At 46.3% G+C, this 6,105-nt stretch overlaps 1 pseudogene; it reads left to right on the top strand.

Moving 5' to 3' along the window:
• Positions 1-2,574, top strand: part of LOC115067018 — an 8,467-nt pseudogene extending 5,893 nt beyond the window's left edge.
• Positions 2,575-6,105: the final 3,531 nt, after the last annotated feature.

The raw sequence follows: 6,105 nt of genomic DNA, 5'->3' as shown, positions 1-6,105 counted from the left end.
TCTAAGCTTCTGGTTCTCTCTTTTGATTTTATATTGTCGAGGCCGGATTGATTTTGTCTTCAGGAGTTCCGCAGTGGCCCAATTCCAATGTGGATCAAAAGTTTTCAGACTTTCTCCTTAGGTCTGGAATCTTCTAAGAATGCTTTTGGCCTCAGGAACTTGGGTGGCAGTGACCTGAGACCCTGGCCGTGGCCGCGCCACGCAGGGATGCAAAGGCAGATGGGGAGGGAAGAAGCCCCAAGATTTCCAGGGAGTGGATTGAGGAGCTGGGTTGTACTGGATGCAAAGGATCAGGGAGAGGAATGGTAAGCCTCAGTGCCCCAGAAAGAGGCTATCAGCCCCAGAAAGAGGCTGGCGGTTGTTGCAGGACCAGGGAAGGAGAAGGAGGTGAGGGCGGGGCTAGGACCAGAAGCCGTGCTCCTGGGGCCCAAGAAAGGCACTGAGTTGGTCTGGGTGAGAAGGGTCAGGAAGCAGTATTGGTTCCCCAGGTGTCTGGGGCCCCAAGACTAGGAATGGCACAGGGCCCAAACTAGGAGTATAGAACAGCGGGGGCGGGGATGGAAGGGTGAATGTGGCTTAGGGAGTCCCGGCGCAGGGGGCTGCGCTATAGACTTACCCCAAGAGGTCTGAGAATAGTAGTGCAGGCTAGGAGAGTTAGCCGGTGGTGCAGGCCCAGGGAAGCAGAGAGAGGTGAGAGTGGGGCCAGGACCAGAAGCTGTGCTCCTGGGGCCCAAGAAAGGGACTGAGTTGGTCTGGGTGAGAAAGATCAGGAAGCAGTATTGGTTCCCCAGGTGTCTTGGGCCCCAAGACTAGGAGTGGCACAGGGCCCAAACTAGGAGTATAGAATGGCGGGGGGGATGGAAGGGTGAATGTGGCTTATGGAGTCCCGGCATGGAGGGCTGCACTATAGACTTACCCCAAGAGGCCTGAGGATAGTAGTGCACTACTGCTCTATTTCTACATAACAACAATGAACTCATCACCTCAAGCTGATACTGAGTAACAACTCAATAAAGCTAACTATGAGCTTCAAATTCGATTACTTCTCCCCCCTCTTCATCCCTGTAGTCCTACTCATCACATGATCAATTATAGAATTCTCCTCTTGATATTTACACTCTGACCCAAACCTTAACCGATTTATGAAGTATCTTCTCATATTCCTAATAACGATAATCATCCTTGTATCCACCAACAACCTATTCCACCTTTTCAATGGATGAGAAGTAGGAATTATATCATTCCTTCTAATTGGATGATGGTTTGGACGATCAGATGCCAACACAGCAGCCCTACAGGCCATCTTGTACAACCTCACTGGAAATATTGGCTTTATCATAACTATAGCCTGATTCTCCATATACACAAACTCATGAGAACTACAACAAATTTTCACCTGCAACACCCACACTGATCTTCTACCCCTTCTAGGCCTTCTACTAGCTACAACATGCAAATCAGCCCAATTTGGCCTATAACCCTGACTCCTTTCTGCCACAGAAGGCCCCACCCCAGTCTCAGCCCTACTACACTCAAGCACTATAGTAGTAGCTGGAGTATTCCTACTAATCCGATTCTACCCATTAACACAAAACAACAAAACTATTCTTACCCTAATACTATGCTTAGGCACAATAACTACACTATACACAGCAATCTGTGCCTTAACACAAAATGACATTAAAAAAATCATAGACTTCTCCACCTCTAGTCAATTAGGCCTAATATTTGTAATCCTAGGAATTAACCAACCTCATCTCGCATTCCTCCACATTTGCAACTATGCTTTCTTCAAAGCCATGCTATTCATATGCTCCAGATCAATTATCCATAGTCTAAATGATGAACAAGACATCCAAAAAATAGGAGGTCTATCAAAACCCATACCATTCACATTTTCCTGCTTGACCATCAGAAGTCTAGTCCTAACTGGCACCCCATTTCTTACAGGCTTCTACACAAAAGATCTAATCATTAGAGCCATAAACATGTCTGAGCCCTACTAATTACACTCATCTCCACCTCCACGACTGCTGTATACAGCAAGTGAATCATCTTCTTTGTAGTAACGACTAAACCTCGATTCCCCCAACTATCACCATCAATGAAAACTCCCAACTAACTAATGCTATTGGCCGCCTAGCCCTTGGCAACATTCTAGCAGGCTTTATCATTACCCTCAACAACCCCCCAACCAACATCCCTATTATAGCTATACCCTGATTCCTCAAATTAACTGCCCTAATAGTTCCATCCTTAGGGTTTACAATCTCCATAGAACTAAACAACCTAACCCTATTCCTCATGCCCAACCTTCCATCCACCACTAACAATTTCTCCTCCCTACTAGGATTCTTCCCACTAATCATCCACTGTCTATTACCAACTAAAACCTCTCTATGAGCCAACATAGCATTTAACCTCTTAGACCTAATCTGACTAGAAAAAAACATCCCCAAAACAATTGCCACCACACGAATCTTAGCATCCACCCTTATATCAAACCAAAAAGGATTAATCAAACTATATTCGCTCTCATTCCTAATCACAACTATACATAGCAGCTACACCTAGCCCACCCTCACTCACCAACCCAATATCCTCCCCCTCAAAAGCCACCCAATCTTATATATTATTAAACTCAACAAAAAACTCCACACCATCATTACTACCAAACCAAAACATCAACCCTAGTTCTATAATTACACCCACCACCACTGCCCCCAGAACTAACCAATTAGATCCCCACATCTCAGGATACTCCTCAGATGCTATAGCTGTAGTATAACCAAATACTATTAATATAACACCTAATTAAATAAAAAAACACCATTAAATCCCAAAACTGCCCCCAAGAACTTAACACAATACCACAACCAATACACCCACTAACAATTAAATACAACCCACCATTAACCAGCGAATGCTTAACTGATAAACCTACAAAACTAATAACCAAACAACACTCAAAATAAAAACATAATTAGACATAATTTCTACATAGAACTTAACTAAGATTAATGATATGAAAAAAATCATCATTGTAATTCAACTATAGAAACCTTAATGACAAACATCCGTGAATCCCACCCTCTAATTAAAATCATTAACCACTCATTCATTGACCTACCAACACCAGGGAGCATCTCAGAATGATGAATTTTCGGCTCCCTCTTAGGAATTTGCCTAGGATTAAAAATCATCACTGGAGTATTTCTGGTCATACATGACACATCTGATACCTTAACAGCTTTCTCTTCAGTCACCTGTATCTGCTGAGATGTAAACTATGGCTGAATCATTCAATATCTCCACACCAACGGTACATCTATATTTTCTATCTGCTTATTCTTACACATAGGCTGATGCATATACTATGGATCATACCACTTCATAGAAACATGGAACATCAGTGTTATTATTTACCATAATAGTGACTGCATTTATAGGATATGTCCTCCCATGAGGACAAACATGATTTTGAGGGGCTACGGTCATTAAAAATCTATTATCCAAAATCCCATATGTAGGGCCATCTCTAGTAGAATGAATCTGAGCTGGGTTCTCAGTAGACAAAGCTACACTCACCCAATTATTCGACTTCCATTTCATTCTCCCCTTCATCATTACTGCCCTAGTAATCTTCCACTTACTATTCCTTCACAAAACAAGATCAAAGAACCCATCAGGATTAAACTCCAATGCCAACAAAATCACCTTCCACCCTTACTTCACAATAAAAGACATCCCAGGAGCCATAATCCTAATTCTCATTCTCCTTTGCCTCGTACTATATTACCCTGACCCTCTAGGAGACCCAGACAACTACACACCAGCAAACCCAGTAAACACCCCCCCACATTAAACCAGAATGATACTTTCTATTTGCTTATGCCATTCTATGCTCCATTCCCAATAAACTAGGAGGAGTCCTAGCCTTAATCCTATCCATCCTAATCCTAGCCATTGTCTGCCTGCTATACACATCAGCACAACAAAGCTTAATCTTCCAACCCATTAGCCAATGTCTATTCCAAATCTTAGTAGCTGACCTACTTACCCTCACATGAGGCCAACTGGTTGAATACCCATTCAACATAATTGGCCAAGTAGCCTGTATCCTATACTTCTCAATTATCTTAATCCTTATACCCTTAGCAGGAACAATAGCAAACAAAATCATAAAACTTTAACTCAGTCTAGGTAGTATAAACAATTACTCTGGTCTTGTAAACCAACAATGGAGCCCCAAAGCTCCCCAGGATACTCCTCAGACACTATAGCTGTAGTATGATCAAATACCACTAATATACCACTTAAATAAATCAGGGAGGATATTGAGTTGGTGAGTGAGGACAGGCTAGGTGTAGCTGCTGTGTATAGTTGTGCAGGGTGGATGGTAGTTGTTGCTGGATGGACAAGCAACACTTGTGGGGAGGAGCCTGGACCCACCTGCCCCCACAGCCAAGGGCTCAGACTTCCACGCTCAGGTCACTGACAGGTCCATTTCATGGGAATGGAGGGTTACATCACTAAGACAAAACTGTTTCAGCTAGGATGTGCAACTTCCAAACAAACTACAGCTGTGCTTTAATTTATTTTTAACTTTATGAGTTTTGCTGCTACATGGATATAAGCATACTCCTGTCTCATGCAATGCCCATGGAGACCAGAAGAGGGCATAGGACCCACTTAAACTGGAATTATAGAGGTTGTGAACTGCCATGTGGGTGCTAGAACCAAACTCCGGTCCCTTGCTGCAAGAGCAGCCAGTGCTCTTAACTGCTGAGCCATCTTTCCAGCCCCTCAGACTCCCGTGTTTAATGGCAACAACTGTAAATTAAGTGCATTGAACCATAATGTCGAAGGCCCCAAACACACATCCCACACACCCCACCCGATCCGCAACACCCCACTCACACCCCCACCTCCTCATGCTTTCGAGCAAAGTCCTGTTCCTTAGATCCAGACAGCCAGGTTTACACCATGGCCCCTGGTGGTGTCTAGGCACATCCAGGGAAGGAGAGACACATGGGGAGAGCTCAACAACCCCGGTGGCCAAGTCCTGCAGGACAGCAAGATCTCCTGACCCCTCATGGATAAAGGAGCATCCTGGTCAGTGAGAAATGGCAGGGTGTATGGGATGCACCCTGTTTTGACCCAGGCCCAGGTGACTTCCTTCTATCCAAGTGGCCAGGATCAAACCACGGCCCTCGTTGATGTTGGGCCCAACATGGAAGGACAGACAGCAGGGCTACAGCTCACCATCCCGAGTGTGCAGGTCAGCACATGGACTTGATCCCTACCAGGACTGGTCTTCACTTCCCTGGCCACATACTCCCTGCAGCCACCCTCGGCCCCCACCATGGGTGACTCAGGGCCCTCTCCACAACTGCAATGTCCCCCAGCCCTGGCCACCTGATGCCGGATGTCCTGCAAAATCCATGCCACCACCTGGGTGGGGTGCTCGTACCCGAAACTCACCTGGGTGAAACCAACTGAGGCTGGAAAGGCTGGCACCCAACACTCCTGATGACCACGATAATGATGACGATGTGCACCCAGAAAACCACTGAGAGACTTCTCCTTCACATGACCTATGTACAGAGAGAGTGGACACTGAGGGATCCTTCCCTGTGGCTTGACCTTGGCCTAAACTCCAGGCCCTCTGCCACCCATCCTCTGGTGCTCCAAGGCCCCACTCACCAGGATGTCAAGATTTCCCAACCTCCCCTGGAGCAGCTGGTAGCCTGGCGAGGTGGCAAACAGAGGCACCTGTGCCCCCCCACCACCCATGTGCATGCAGGACACTGGGCCAAGTGCTGAGATCCAGTGGTCTGGGCCAACAGGGTGGAGCCCACCGGACTCAGCTTAAATGGAACAGGGCCTGGGCAAAACACTTGACAAAGAAGCCTGGCCTGGCCAAGTGGAGCAAACAGCCAAGGCGCATACATGACCCAAGAGTGTGGACAAGGGCTCCAGCCCAGCACCCGTGATCTCGTAGGGTCCCGGCTGAATACTCCAGAGGAAGAAGCCCACCTGGGCCCTCCAAATCAGAGCAAACACAAGCCCAGGCTGTTCTGTGATGCAATGGCAGCCCAGGCA

This window comes from Nannospalax galili, unplaced genomic scaffold (genome assembly GCF_000622305.1).
Source record: "Nannospalax galili isolate Female #2095 unplaced genomic scaffold, S.galili_v1.0 scaffold1365, whole genome shotgun sequence".
Taxonomy (NCBI): Eukaryota; Metazoa; Chordata; class Mammalia; order Rodentia; family Spalacidae; genus Nannospalax; species Nannospalax galili.
The sequence above is the reverse complement of the archived record's forward strand: the minus strand, read 5'-3'. Positions and strand labels throughout refer to the sequence as shown.